This window comes from Eumetopias jubatus, unplaced genomic scaffold, assembly GCF_037043125.1.
Source record: "Eumetopias jubatus isolate StellerSeaLion01/CBP00866 unplaced genomic scaffold, mEumJub1_p1.0 scaffold_2, whole genome shotgun sequence".
Lineage (NCBI taxonomy): Eukaryota > Metazoa > Chordata > Mammalia > Carnivora > Otariidae > Eumetopias > Eumetopias jubatus.
In genome coordinates, this window is record NW_028274808.1 from 16,334,227 (window position 1) to 16,349,487 (window position 15,261).

At 39.8% G+C, this 15,261-nt stretch overlaps 1 pseudogene; it reads right to left on the reverse strand.

The window, feature by feature from the left end:
* Positions 1–10,526: 10,526 nt before the first annotated feature.
* On the reverse strand, positions 10,527–11,164 carry LOC114206235 (sentrin-specific protease 8-like; annotated as a pseudogene).
* Positions 11,165–15,261: the final 4,097 nt, after the last annotated feature.

The window sequence follows — 15,261 nt, forward strand, 5'->3', positions numbered from 1 at the left end:
AAATGCATTTTAATACCATACCAATGAATTCCAAAACTAAATTATTGTTTTGGCCCTTGGTTCTTGAAGAAGGGAAATAAATGCAAATTTCTCTTTTTATTAATAAGTGCACAACTTCTAGTAGATTATATACAATCTCATAATTCATGTCAGCCTGAATATTCAACATCATTTGGATTTTCAAATACAACACTTAAGCGTAATAAAAGAAAGCCTGAAGACTCAGAATTCAGTAGAATTATACAACAGTGGGCATCAAAATCCTGATTGAAGTGATTATAATGTAATGATCTCACTGAGTATTTCCTCTTTGCTGTACAAAGGACAGAGATTCAGGCCATCAAGTAGAAGGAAAGGCCTCAGAATGTGTGACTAGTAATGGGAGACTGCCAGTGTCCCAAGCTTACAGCCTAAGTTAACTAAAGGCACTTCACACCCGCCAAGTTGGAAGATAACAGTGTATTAAAGATTTCAGAAGGTAGTTGAGTGTAAACAGTATTAATCACCGGGATAAAGTTTCAAATAACTACATGGCTTTAATGAGGAGATCTAGCATAAGTAGTACCAACAAAAGTATTGATTACATGTAAAATTATAGATCAAGCCTTCGCATAATTGAGGCTTGAGGAAGTCACTCTAAAATTTTTTTAACAAAAGGAGGATCTTATAAAATGCTGGCAGAGGCATGGGGTCAGCCAAATGGTCTGCTAACTGGTTAGATTATCTAACTTGTATTTATGTTGGTCCAATTCGGTTTGTTACCCTGGACCCTCTATAAAGTTACCCAGTCTGTATAGGGTATTAGGAACCAGAAGCATGAACAGCCGGTGCCAAAATAAGTCCCAGACCTAATCTCTTTCCCCCATGCCCTTCCCCCAGCCCCTGCTCTCTCCACAACCTGCCAAAATCTATATTCAATATATCTAAAATCAGATGAGTCCAGAACATGGACAGAGAATTATTGAAGAGCATGAGTTTTGGAGTTAGACAAACCTAGCTTAGAAGCCCAGCTCAGCCACTTACTAGCTATGGGATCTTGGTCAAGATATTTAATTTCTCTGAACCTCACTTTCTTCATCTAAATACCTGAATAATGAATGAAAATATCTACTTCACAGCGTCACCATGAGGCTTAATTATTTTTAGCCCAGGGTCTGAATATAGCAGCCAAAAGAAAGTACCAGTAGTATTACTGTTAAGTTTCCTGAATAGTCTCTCTGTCTGCTATGTCAAGAAAAAACAAAATAGAAGGTACAATTAATACCTAATTCTCAGAAAATAACCACTCTTCCCACCAAAGAAGGATTTTGCTGATGATGACATATGAGATGCTGTGTAATATTACTATTAATACCACCTTACTTCATTTTAGAAAAAGGCTTTGTGAGTGGAGACTGCCCCAAAATTCATTGGTTGCCAGTTGGATAACATTTGTAGAATTTGGGGATGGCAGCAAAATAGCCATAAACAGTTGGAGTTCAGCACACAATTTAAAATGTGTTCTTCTCAGATTCATGAAAATTAAAACTTCTACTTTTCAAAAGGTATCTTGAGAAATGAAAAAGCAAACCACAAACATACATGTTTGCAAAAAGGACTTATTTAAAAATATGTAAAGAAGTCCTATACCTCAATAAGGACAGTCCAGTTAAAAATGGGCAAAAGATTTGATCAAATTCACAAAAGAAGACATACAAATGGCCAATAAACTTGTGAGAAGATATTCAACTTCCTAAATCATTAGGAAAATGCAAATTAAAAACACAGTGAGTAACAACTCTACACCACAATTAAAATGGCTAAAATTAGAAAGACTGATAATAACAAATGTTGGAGAGGCCGTGAAGCAATTGGATTCTCAACCACTGCTGGTAGGAATGCAAAATATTACAACCATTCTGGAAAACAGCTTGGCAGTTTCTTATAAAGTCTCATCCAACCCCCACAATTCCTCTCCTAGGTATTTACCCAAAAGATAGGAAAAAAAATTCTACAAAGAGACCTATATACACAAAGACCAGCAGCTTTGTCCACATAGCCCCAAACTGAAAACAACCCAAGTGTTCATCAGCAGGTGAATGGATAGACAAATTATGACATATGCATAGAGTGAAATACTACCCAGCACCAACAAACTACTGACACGATATGAGTAAATCTCAAAAACATGCTGAGTGAAAGAAGACTGACACCAAATAAAACAGACTGTATGTTTCCATATAGATGTATAAAATGCTAAAAACAAGAAATCAGCTGGGGGAATAGAGGGAATTGAGTACAAGGGAACATGAGGGAACTTTCTAGAGAGACGGAAATGCCCTGTATCTCTCCTGTGGTCGTAGTTACACTGATGTACACATTTGTCAAAATTCACTGAGCTATATACTTCAAATGGGTGCATTTTACTGTATATATGTGTATCTGTGTAGTAAAGAATTTAACTTCACCAAAAAAGGGGTCTGGCCTTTTCCTTCAGCTTCTGGGAGGTAACCTGTAAGCCCTTGGAATGTCATGTATGATAGGAGTATTTTGTTTACCCGGGGGCCTTGGATTATGTTCGTACTCCAACAGTGTGATATAGGGTTGGAGCTGGCCACATCAGATAGCATTTAGGGTGGGAGCTGATCACACCAGAAAGACCAACGTTTTGAAGTAGGGTGGGGGCTTTGGGTCACACAGCATCACCTTAACCAAAGGGGATGGAGCCTAGAGAATGAAATTAGCACACAGGGAACCACTCATGCAGACAAAATGGAATCTCAATGAAACTCTGAACCTGAAGGTACAGGTGAAGGTGAACTTCCCTAGTTGTCAATATTCCATGTATTAGACACAGATATGAGGAAAATAATACATCCAAGACTCCGTGGGGAGAGGACAATGGAAGGTCCCCATTTAGGTCTTTTCCTGGCTTCTGCTCTGTGCTGCTCTTCCCTTGGCTGATTGTAGTCTGTGTCCTTTCCCATAGAGCATTAACTATGAGTATAACAGCGTTCAGTGTGTTCTGTGAGTCTGCTCGCAAATTATCAAACCTGCAATTGGTGTCAGAAGCAAGGGTAGATTTATGGAGAACAGTTTTCCCATTAACTTTGCAGTTTCCTAAACTCCTCGGGACTTAGCTCTAGACTTTAGCAATATCACATCTCAATAAATATCTTTTTTTAACATATGTATGTACATATGTTTGTGGGTGTATAGACATACATCCCCAACGAAGCACCACTTTAAATGCTAGGAAAGAATCTCTTAAAAATTTTGAAAGTGCCTTAATATTTTGTGCTCCAAATTTTAAAGGCATAGATAGATCTTTATAAACTTAGAAAAAATATGGAAGAATGAACCTCAACTCACAGAAGTTATCTGGGCAAAGTGGGAAGAGATAAGCAAACCAGGGGTTGTTATTTATTTTTCTCTATACATATAATTCAAGTGGTACAATTAAGGTCATTTTCGTGTCTTACTATTTTTCGAGATTTTTCAAACTAATGAAAAAATAAATGTATATTGGGCAAATTTGTAAACACATAGTAATACATATAAGAAATTCAGAAATATGAACATTTGACACTTAGAACCTATGGTCACTGGAAATACAAAACATCTAATTTCATTTATACACAGACTCTTGTTGCAGAGAAGAAGAATAATGTGGTCAAAGTGTTTAAGCATAGAACATCTTATATTAGTGTAAAATTCTGCCGAGGAAATAAAATGGAAAATAAGATGTCACAGAGAAAAAGGAGTGATTAGAGTATCCAATGTAGAAGATGAGCTGGTTTCGGAATTTTTAAAAATAGCTGATGGTTGTTATCAAATCCCTATGGTATTTTGCATTCAATTAGATTCACTTAAGTGAGTAAGATAATAATTTTATTTTACAATTTCACTATAGTATGCCAGAAGTTACATCTCTTCAGTTACTTAAACTTTTGTTGAGTAATTTTATACATAAACCTGAAAGTCTGTGGTTCGTGTGTATTGTTTCAGAATTATTTTAGGGGTACATGAGTAAAACGTTTGAAGCCCACTCACATTTGCTGTAAACTACATTTGGCAATCAGTGGAAAAAAAAAATCTAAAATTCGGTCTAAGCCAAGGACACTCTGCCACCTGGTGGCTTAGAAATTTTCACGGTCACTAAACAGAAATAAAAACCTCTTCTCAAATCAGGCGTAATGATAAACTAATTCATGATATATAGAATCAGGGATGTGAATTATTTGATTACAAGGCTTATGGATACAGAGGAAGAAATAAAATGGTTAATTCTGAATATTATCATTGCAAATCCAGGAAATTATCATTGGTAGTTTTTTACTGGGTAGGAAAAAATCTAAAATTTCTCATCTAAGTCAAATAATTTCAGAAACTCTTAAAATGCAAATCATGTAGTTTTTTTTTTCTGAATTTAAAAGTAACTTTTACTTGTCATTTTATTGTGGAAAAAAAGAAAAAAAATTGATAGACTATATGCACTGTGTAAAAGTGAAATCACCAGATTCCATCATGCATAGTACTTTATTGAAAAAGCTTATATGTAAATCCTTATTACCTGCTTTCCATGACTGTCTGAAATTCCTGTGGACTAACGATGTTTTCTTTTAATTTATCAATCTTTCTGTCAAAAAATAAGCAAAAAATAAGAAAATGTGGACCTTGTCATAGTAAAGCCAGGAGATATATTTCTAACTTTCTGAAAATCATTCAGCAACTCCTCAAACTTATAAGGTAATAAAACTTAAAAGACAGTCCCATTTCTAGGATGTGTGATTTTAGATTATAATGTGTGTTCTTCCCTACCACATTCTCTAGATAACTTGGAAAAGACAGAAGAGAAAATATATTTTCAGGATGCAGTTTCACAATCTTCAGAGTTATTGATAACAAATCATACTGCAGATGATTTCGGAACTCTCAGTCCCTTTCATTTGCCAATCGAAGTGTATTTCTCTCATATCCCTGTCCAAAAACATTTTCAGTGTAATAGGTGCTGTAAATAATGGCTGGCTTTGTAATTCCCTTAAGAGGAGAAAGTAACCAACTGAGAAACAAAGATAAAAACAAAAGGAGAGCATCCACCTTGATTAAAATCTTACTTGAAAGTGGTCAAGAGTAAGAGAAAATCAAATTGAAACAAATTTGCCAATTTGACGTCAATTCCAATTAAAGTGGAGCTGATTCTTCTCTAGTCACAAATCTATAAAAAAATGTAACATAAAAATTATCATAATGTCTTAGGTTGAAAAGAGGATATGGTGTCAGGAATCCAGTATCAGTCAGCTTTTTTCTCTGTTACCCTAATTTAAAACTTGGCCTTTTCTTTTCTTTCTTTCTTTCTTTCTCTCTCTCCTTCTTTCTCTTTCTTTCTTTCTTTCTTTCTTTCTTTCTTTCTTTCTTTCTTTCTTTCTTTCTTTCTTTCTTTCTTTCTTTCTTTCTTTCTTTCTTTCTTTTTCTTTCTTTCTTTCTTTCTTTCTTTCTTTCTTTCTTTCTTTCTTTCTTTCTTTCTTTCTTTCTTTTTCTTTCTTCCTTCCTTCCTTCCTTCCTTCCTTCTTTCTTTTTCTTCCTTCCTTCCTTCCTTCCTTCTTTTTTTTGGTTCCTTGCTTTACTTTGATCAATTTTCCCACTGTTTGGATTTCTTAATGAAAACAAGAACTCTCTTCTAGAAGTTGGAAGGGTTATTTTGTTTGGTTGGTTGGTTTTGTTTTTGGCTTGCATTATGGATGATCCTTAAAAGAAAAGGTCCAATTTATTTACATATATTATGTTAATAAAATGACATTAACGTACGTGTGTATGGGGGGCGGGGGGTATAACAACCCGCATCCAAAGCAGGGCTAATGTTGCTATTAGCCACTTTATATTAACATCAGCCATAAGACAGTCTACCCAAGGAAAGTATCGTGTGTTTTTTGGTTTGTTGTTCTTACTAAGCCTGCTGCCACACCTTGAATTTAGTAGGTACTCAAAAAACAAATTTACCTAATAAAATGAATAAATCAGATTATGCCCAAACTAGCTGAAGAAGCAAGTATATTTCATTTTGGTTGCTCTTGGTTAATGTTCACATTATCTAAGAAAATTTTAGATAGAGCTTCTTCTGAGCTGTCTTCCCTTATAGCTATCTATTTGTCTATCATTTGGTTTAGTCAACTGAAAATGATAGTTTAGAGTAAAAACATACAAAATAATTTAAATATAATAATTTTTAATGGTTAATTCAGAGTCCACAAACTAGTAGCCTATGGGTGACATCTGGCCTGCAGATGTGTTTAATGCTAACTTTTTTTTTTATGAACAGAGGCAGGTACTTTAAAAAAATTTTTTTTAAAGATTTTATTTCTTTCTTTTCAGAGAGAGAGAGAGCACAGAAGCGGCGGCAGGGGTGGGGGCGGGGATCAGCAGGCAGAGGGAGAAGCAGGCTCCCCACTGAGCAAGGGGCCTGAGGCAGGACTCCATCCCAGGACCCCGGGATCATGACCTGAGCCAAAGGCAGACCCTTAACGGACTGAGCCACCCAGGCGCCCCTAATGAACTCTTTTTTTAAGTAGAATGGGCAAGTTTTGGATGGCAGCAAAATTGGACTGATATCTTCAGTTAGTCACAAATTGGGTATGGCTTTGACCGAGAACTTAATTTTACCGATAAAGGGACTGAAACAGAATGATGACAAGTGAGGGGGGGGGGAGAGAATCCTAAAGTGCTCTTTCCCCTCAACAAAAAGCAAAACCAAACCCTCCTCAAAACCTTCCATTAATATTAACATTTCAAATAAGAAAATTTCACATAAAATCTGGCTTCCTGGCTCTTCTGTAAAAGTCAGAAGATGTGTCAATATCTATACATCCTTAGTAACAAATGGCTATGGGTGCATGGCCCCTGCTCTCTCGAGAAGAGACATATCGGCCACAATCTCCACTATTCTTTCCCTAAAACGGAGGCCAGTTTTCAGGGGCCACTTACCACCCACGTAGTAGCAGAGAAATATTTCCCTGTTGCCATTTTTCTATCAAAAGTGATTAAAAGGACCACAGAGTTCAAGGGAAAAATAATGGGTGAAAGATTATTTCTTTGAGGAAATTAAGAATATCCCTGCCTGTTTAATCTTTGAACTATAGCCTCTTCATTTACAGGACTTGCCTGGCGCATGTGGGCATTTAAATTTGCGACCCCCTGGGATATAGCTCATAAACGGAGCTCTGTCAATGTGCCAAGCCCATAATTCTAGATGAATGTGTAAATATGAATATAAACAAGATTTATTTCAAGGCATAGCTCAGCTCAAAATGCAGCTCACATTACACAAATACAATTGCAAAAACAACTAAGCAAGTTTTGAAGAGTAGTGGTGATGACTAGCCCTACCCCATAGTGAAACATAAAATTACAGTAATTAAGTGTCATACTGCACGTGACTAGCCACCTCAGCAACTCCAGAAATAGAGCGCAGTACCTGTGGAATTTAGACTATGATACAGTTGGCATTGTTGAGTGAAAAAAACAAAGTGCAGGGGTGCCTGGGTGCTCAGTTGGTTAAGCAGCTGACTCTTAGTTTTGGCTCAGATCGTGATCTTGGGGTCTTGGGATCAAGCCCCATGTGGCACTCCGTGCTCAGCAGGCAGTCTGCAGGAGATTCTCTCTCTCCTCTCCCTCAGCCCTTCCCCCTGCTTGCACTCTCTCCCCCCGCAAATAAATAAATCTTAAAAAAAAAGCAAGATGCGATAAAATGTATTAGCACATATCCATTTGTGTAGGTGTTGCTATATATAGGGGATAATATTTGAAAATTGTGGGTGGACTTTTCTTTTTTATGTTTCTGAGTACAAGCCTTGAGCACTTAAGGCATCTATCCGCCAAGGGAGAAAGACTGGAGTGTGTTTCATGTGGTAGATGCTATTGCTTACTCAGTCAATAACCCTTAAATCCTCCTTCTTCCACATAAAACAGATATTCCCACAAAAGATGCTGGGGAAACGCGTGACACCTTCCTTCCGGGCCTTCCTTCCTGACCCACGTGACATGGGTATGGATAACATGAAAACCAGAGGAATCTGTTGGGATGGCTCCTGAAGAGATTTCTCACCCTGATAAAAAGGACAGAGATGTGAGGAGATGTCTCTCCACCCCCGAAAGCTCCCCTTCAGGGTCAGGCTTTGAACTTTGAACTTTGATGCCCAGAGCAGCCGTGACCCTGAGGTCAATGAGACAGAAGATGACGAGTCTTCCTGCAGATGGCGGAGCACAAGGGTCTGGGCCCCTGGGGGCATTGCGGCGCTGCCACAGCAGCTCTGGAGCCCTTAACTCCCAGAGTTTTTAACTTGCAAGATTATTAAATGTCTTTATTGCTGACACCACATTGAGTTAGATACCATCACTTGTACTCCAAATCATTGTAGCTTCTACATTACAGAAAGAACGTCCGAAGGAGGTCTGAGGTAATATCTGATAACTAATATATAAGAGCAGTGTTACACAGAAAAGAATTATTCAAACTCCTGTCTGCCCCTTGAGTATATCAGCATCTAAGCCCAGAGAACCCACGCTCACTGGGTTTCCTCACTGAGTAAAGAAGATGGCAGCTCTGTCGGGGACAGTCAGCCGTGTTGTATTTATCTTTCGATATGTGACATCTGGTCGGGGAGCAGGTAATTGAGGACAGAGGGAAAAGTGGACCCCCCCACAACTGCTCTGTCTGGGTTCTGGGAGGATGCACCCTCATGGGGGGCCCCCCAATAGAGGCAGTATCGACCGTGCATCGTGGTCAGGTGGAAGGTTTACCCCAAGGTTTAGCTTTTGTAAGCTACGTGTGCTGGGGCTCACGTATTGACAGGCCCCAGAAGTAACTAAGAACCCCGGCGAAGAAGTTCACCAGAGGCCGTTGCAAACTGGCTCTGTGGAGAAAGGAAAAAAGACCTGGCGTGCAAAACCACAAGGACTTAACTTTACTCTTAAATCAGGGGGGAATGACAGACTGTACCCAGGAGAATGACATGATGACATTTGCAGTTTAGAAGGGTCATCCCTGGGGGCACCTGGGTGGCTCAGTCCATTAAGCGTCTGCCTTCGGCTCAGGTCATGATCCCAGGGTCCTGGGATCGAGCCCCGCATCAGGCTCCCTGCTCAGCGGGAAGCCTGCTTCTCCCTCTCCCACTCCCCCTGCTTGTGTTCCCTCTCTCGCTGTGTCTCTCTCTGTCAAATACATAAATAAAATCTTTAAAAAAGAAGAAGAAAAAGAAGAAGAAGAAGGGTCATCCCTGCAGCAGTGTGTGTGGGTCGGGAAGAGGTGGGCAGCCTGGAGGAGGTAGACCAGCTCGGAGGACCCGCTGCAGTCTCGGCGAGGGGAAACAGCGCCCCATCCCCGGCAGAGAGGACAGAGAATATGGGAGAGATGGTCAGGAAGTAGCCTCCTCTACACTCCTTAAGTGTGAGACGAGAAAGAACGGGAGTCTCAGACGCTTTTTTTTTTTTTTTTTTTAGGAGGGATAGCATTTCTTTTTATTCTCGGTTCCATATTTAAAAAAATAACATCATCTGCATTTTGAATTAAGCGGAAGCGTTGAGAAAGGTCACTTTTTCTGCTTTATAATCGCAAAAACAAAGGAACTTTTAGTCTGCAAGTTTTAGATACAATAATAGCCCTGATATCACCATGACATAACTGAAAACAATTCTGCCAGTTAACAGACAGAGAGGAAAGGAAAACTAAGACTATCAGAAAGCAGCAATATTAGAAATAACAGGGAAGTTATCAGCTACGAGTTTTAAAACCACAGAACTTTGGCTATAAGGAAGGAGCGTATGCATGGCTAACAGACAAAGTGAAGAAAAGCCGCTACCAATGCAGAGCAGCAAGTCGACCCATTCACTGAGGGAACTAAGAGGTCTAACAGCCGTATATTTTAATGAAGTTACTCAAGGTTCCCCCTTTCTTAAAGCAGTCCAGGAATCAGATGGGGGAAGATGGGCTCACGTCATCTTTATCAAATATCTGCAAAGGTTACAAAGATAGCCGGGAAAGCCTCTGCATGGTGAGTGGAAGAGATATCATAGAAACGAGTATTTGATTCTCCTAATATTTAGATCTTGAATTAGGTTAGATCTTGACCTGCTTCTAGCCAGTTGATCTCTGTGCAATAAGTTTTTGATTCTTCTGTAGTGTTCTTCGTGAATTCCTCTAGATTTCACATATACTTGATTTCTTTAAAGATCACTGCTTTTCCTCTGGAATAAGCCAATGTGGATAAGGGAGACCAAAAGGGAATTAATAAATGTTAAGATAGCGTGGTTTTAAGGTTTTGATACATGACTTGAAGAAATTTTCACAGAGCACACTGCTCTCAAGTTAGGGTTAAAGTGAAATTTTCCATTTGGATAATGCAGAGGATGACATTCTTCCAGAGAAAAATGAGAACACTAAGCCTCCCTCTCTCTACTAGGCATCTTCCTTCAGGCACTGAGACTGCAGCCATCCAGTAAATGGGGATGGGCAGAAAGAAGAGACTTCAAAAGTCACAGATACACTTTGATAGCTAATTTTTGGCAAGTCTGGCAATGCGAGCTTTCCATTCTCCTCGTTTCTTTGTGATGTAAGTAGGAGTGAGTAGCTGCATAGTGATTCTGGCTGTTGCCTATAGAAGTTCTGACGCAAGGCCTCAGTCTTAAAATCACATACATCCCCCAGTCATAGCTGTTTTGTTGAGCAGGGGCTTTCTCTTCCACAAAGGCCAGTTTGTCTCCTTTTCTGCCTAAGAAAGCTTCCAGTTTCTCCGCTACCTGCTTTGCATGGACTGAGTTGCTTCTGTTATGGGAATCGTAGTGAAAAAAAGCTATTTTTATCTTGGACATAAACCAACAAACTCCAATGGGTTCCCCCAGCTGCCTCGTTGGAATTATCAATAATGGCTAAAAATACAACTCTCTTGTTGGGGAGGTCCAGGGGTTCAAGGAACATGGCAATCTCTGCTCGGTTGCTAGTGCAATTGATGAACTGGGTAACTTCGGGGCTGATGAAGCAGACATGGTCAGAACAGTCATGAAATTGACTGTTGGCAAAGTACTCAAAGGCAAATCCAATGATATGGTCATTGAGCCAGCTCGGAGGATCCAACAGTGAGACATATGATTGCCGTAGTAGACTGTCCATATAACTCAAGACCACAGGGTCCATCTTGAACTGACCAGGGTTGATTAGAAATTCCAGAAGCTGCCTCGGGCCTCACCACCCCAACCAGCCTTCAGGCACCCCTGTATTGGCCGGAAAGCGAGAGCTACAGTCCTCAGACGCTTTTTAGTTATCTGATCTAGACAGAGGCTGAGAGACAGGAGACCCGGGAGGTGGGGCAGGCATTGAACATGGTTAAGTCTGAGGTGGAGCTTATACACGGATGCATTTGACGCTCGAGCAAAAGAGGTGTATGAGCTGGACATGCAGGTATGAGAGTCATCACCACGAAAGTGATGCCTAAGCTATGCATGTGCATGGAAGTGACTCTAAGAACGTATAAATGAGAATAGCATCTGGGCAGCGTTGCACCTAAGGAGTGAGAAGCTGGAACCCACCAAGGAACCCGTAAAGGAATAGCCAGAGAGAAGAGTAGAAAACCAAAAGAATGTGATGTCGTATAATAAAGCCAAGCATAAATACAGATTTAGGAAGCGGTGGGTGTTCAGGAGGGCTAAATGTTCCAGAGAAGTCATATAAACCAATGCACTGGAGAACGTGCATTTTGTCTGGCAACGTGGAGGTCCCAAGAGGCCTCAGCAACAGTAACTTCAAAGGGAAGGAGAGCCAAAGCCGGCGACCGTGGTGTGCACGAGAGAGTGGGAAAAGCAAAGTACACTTCAGAAAGGGTTTGCCAGGAAAGCAGAAGGTAGAAAGATGCCAGAAAAGAATACAAGTTTGCAGGAGAGGTTTCTGCGATGTTTACCCAGAACTCCGGCACATAAGCAAACACAACATGGTGCAATCGCAGAAGTAAATTATGTTGAAATTGACTTCCGACTTAAAATTGAGAGGCTGAAAGTCAATGCTGGCCAAGGCCCTCACTCTTTGAGGTCATCAATCAGAAATATTGGACAACTCAATCGTCTTCCGGGGACCCTTACAAAAAGAGCCTCCGTCATCCACCTCCAGACCTCTTGCTCATCCCCTGGAACTTGGTTGGTTGATTTTTCACCGAGGGTGCCTGAGTGGGCTTCCCGCTCTTCGTGTTGTAAGTGAGCAGTCCATGTCAGCTTATATCTCTGGAGAGAGGACAGTCCAGCAAACAGGCACCTGATGTGTACCTGACGCGGTATGAAATCAATCTGATGACAGCAAGACTGAGAAACAGGACTTCTGATCATCTATGTTTCAGGAAGTAACACAGAGCAAATTTCTGCCCAGTGGAGAAGAACATTTTAGGTGATGCTGAACCTAAGTCTGTTGTGGGATTGTGGAAGGTGACAGAGACGAAGGAGCACCAAGCCCTGTCTATGGCTGGCATTACTTTAAGTACCTAAATCTATAGTCCTAGTTACAGGACAACATCTAGCAAATGTTACAGTATGCATTTCCTTAAATTAATTTACATAAACATAGTCTACATTACTATGCCTATTCTGCACCATAACCATAGCTTGGGGTAAATTTTTTGTTCAAAGAATAGTAGTATTTGGTCTCTTGGAACGCTACAGAACAAGGTATCGTAATGATATAATTTTTTCCTACATTTCAGAGAAATGCAATTATTTACTTACACATATATTCACTAAATTTCACATCAGGAGTATAAACTTATGAAGTCATAAAGTAGCACAAAGTACTAACCATTCTATCATTTAATAAAAATTCCTAAGGTTATTTTCACAGTGTTTTAGAGTACTCTAAGGGCGAATCACAGTGAAACATTTGGGAGTCTCTTTCCCCTCAAATCCTAACATAAAATGTGGTGTTTATGTTAGAAAGACTGCCAAAACGGACTGCAACATCACTTAGACACAAACGAACTTCTATCTTACAGTCATAAACAAAACTGAAAGCACCGAGCAAAAGATCCCTCCCAAAGCAGGTTTTAGTCATTCTTTCCCATAAAGCAAGGCACATATATTATATATCACAGGGCCCAGTCTCAGCTGGGGTTTGGAATTTCCTTTCTTGGTTCTACCTAGTAGAGGAAAGAAAAATAATCCCTTCAGTGTTGGAACACACTGTCAAACTATTCTAAATCACTGTGGGCTAGAAATCTCCCGGGTTTTCTCCTCATGATTCAAAAACCAGTGCAGATATTAAGACAAGGCTGAAAATCATGTTGACAAGTAAATTAGGAAAAAAGAAGAAAATGTTAATAAAGAGCAAGATGAGTGAGAGTCTCTGTGTCCAGGAGGTTGTGATGTCCTCCTTGGCCCGGAGGTCAGAAGTGGGCATCCCAAAATCTAGTGTATTACTCACTAGCTGTTTGACTCTGGGTCGCTCTCTGAGCTTCTGTCTCTCACATATAAAATGAGGGGATTTGACCACAGGATTGCTAAGAACCCTTCCCCTTAACTTGGAAAGTCGCTGATTCTTTTTTTTTTTTTTCCATCAGGAAATACATGTCTTAAACTGTCTCTACATAACAAGGCACAGAGCAGACTCAAAAATACATGTGAACTAATGAACTAGTTTGGCCACTGAGAACAAGAAGATCTTTTTTAGCAATTATTTGAGAAATTGTAGTTTATGAGATCTCCTTTGAGTAGGAAGAGAGAATGTTACACAGTAGCAAGCAGCTGGACTAAAAATATTTCTGGTTCCTGTCCGGTGACTCCAGCCCTGTTATATTTGCATGGCTCAAAAATCCAAATCTTTCAGAAACCTGAAGAACCCTTTTATTCTTCATGCCTACAGGATCCCCATGCCCAGAATGCAAAATCTGGACCACCTGGGGAATGCATTTTACAGAAAAAAAAATTGCAGAAGTACAATTCCTAACAGAGAACTTCAGTGTACCTTCTTAACAAAGAAATAACTTATGCAGGTGATTTTCACTTCAGATAGGAAATGGAATAATAGAAAATAAAGTTATATTTGAACAGTTAACGTTGAGCAGAAAATAAAAGCATAGAACGTGTTGTAGACTCTGTAAAGAACTAAACACTTTTATTACTTATTTTTATCTTTGTGGAGCTCAATTTCGCCATTATTAAACCTTTAACCTTGGACAAGTTAATTTTCTATTTTTGGCTTTCTCATCTAGAACTAAGTGAAGTTTGAGGTGGGGGAAATTGGTCCGCATAAATTCTAGAGTCACCTCAAGCTCCTATGATTCTAAATGATACTACTTTTCTAGTTATAGAGGTCATGGAGTTCATATCACAAATTTGTTTTAACATGGGTGAACCTTGAGGACATTATACTAAGCAAAAGAAGCCTGTCACCAAAGGACAAATACTGTATGAATCCTCTCACAGGAAGCATCTAAAATCATAGAAACAAAAGGTAGAAAAGTAATTACCAAGGGTGGTGGAAAAAGGGAGGAGAATTAGTGCTTAGTGGATATAGAGTTTCAGTTTTGCAAGATGAGAATGTTCTAGAGATCAGTTGCACAGCAATGCACATATACTTAATATTACTGCATTGTACACTTAAAACTAGTTAAGAGGGCAAATTTAATGTTATGGATTTTTTTTACCACAATAAAAAATAATTTTGTCTTAGTATGACAAGAAAGAGGAAATTTAAAGCCATCCCAAATTCAACAAAAATTTCTCTCAACCAGCTTGTCTACCAGATATGTTCACTATTTATTTTTCAACAGTTAGTGAGTGCCTACCCTGTGGTGCTGTCTGCTGGGAACAAAATAACGGACATGACAGAGACCCAGCTCTCCTGGGTAAGGAAAGTAGCAATTACATCAAAGGGAAGGAAGTTCTACAAGAAGGGGACACACAGAGAGCAATGGAAGCGTAGAGAAGGAGCAAGCAAGCCAGGGTAGGGATGAGGAAAAGCTTCCCAGCTGAGATGTAAAGGACGAGAAGATATCAAGGCAAAAAGAAGGCAACAAACTTCTAGTCAGCAGGCACACATGTCGAAGTCTCATCAATGTCAAGAACAGTGCTGCAGACAGGTGGAAGAGAGGTCCCAGAGAGGAGGTGGGGAAGGCACCAGGGACGGGATTACCAAGGGCTCTGGACCCCGCGTTCACGAGCCCGGACATTTCCTAAAGGTTCCACTCGTTGGAGAGTATCAAGTGTGGAACGGACAAGATTAGATTTGAATTTTGAAAGACCTCTCTGGCTCCGATG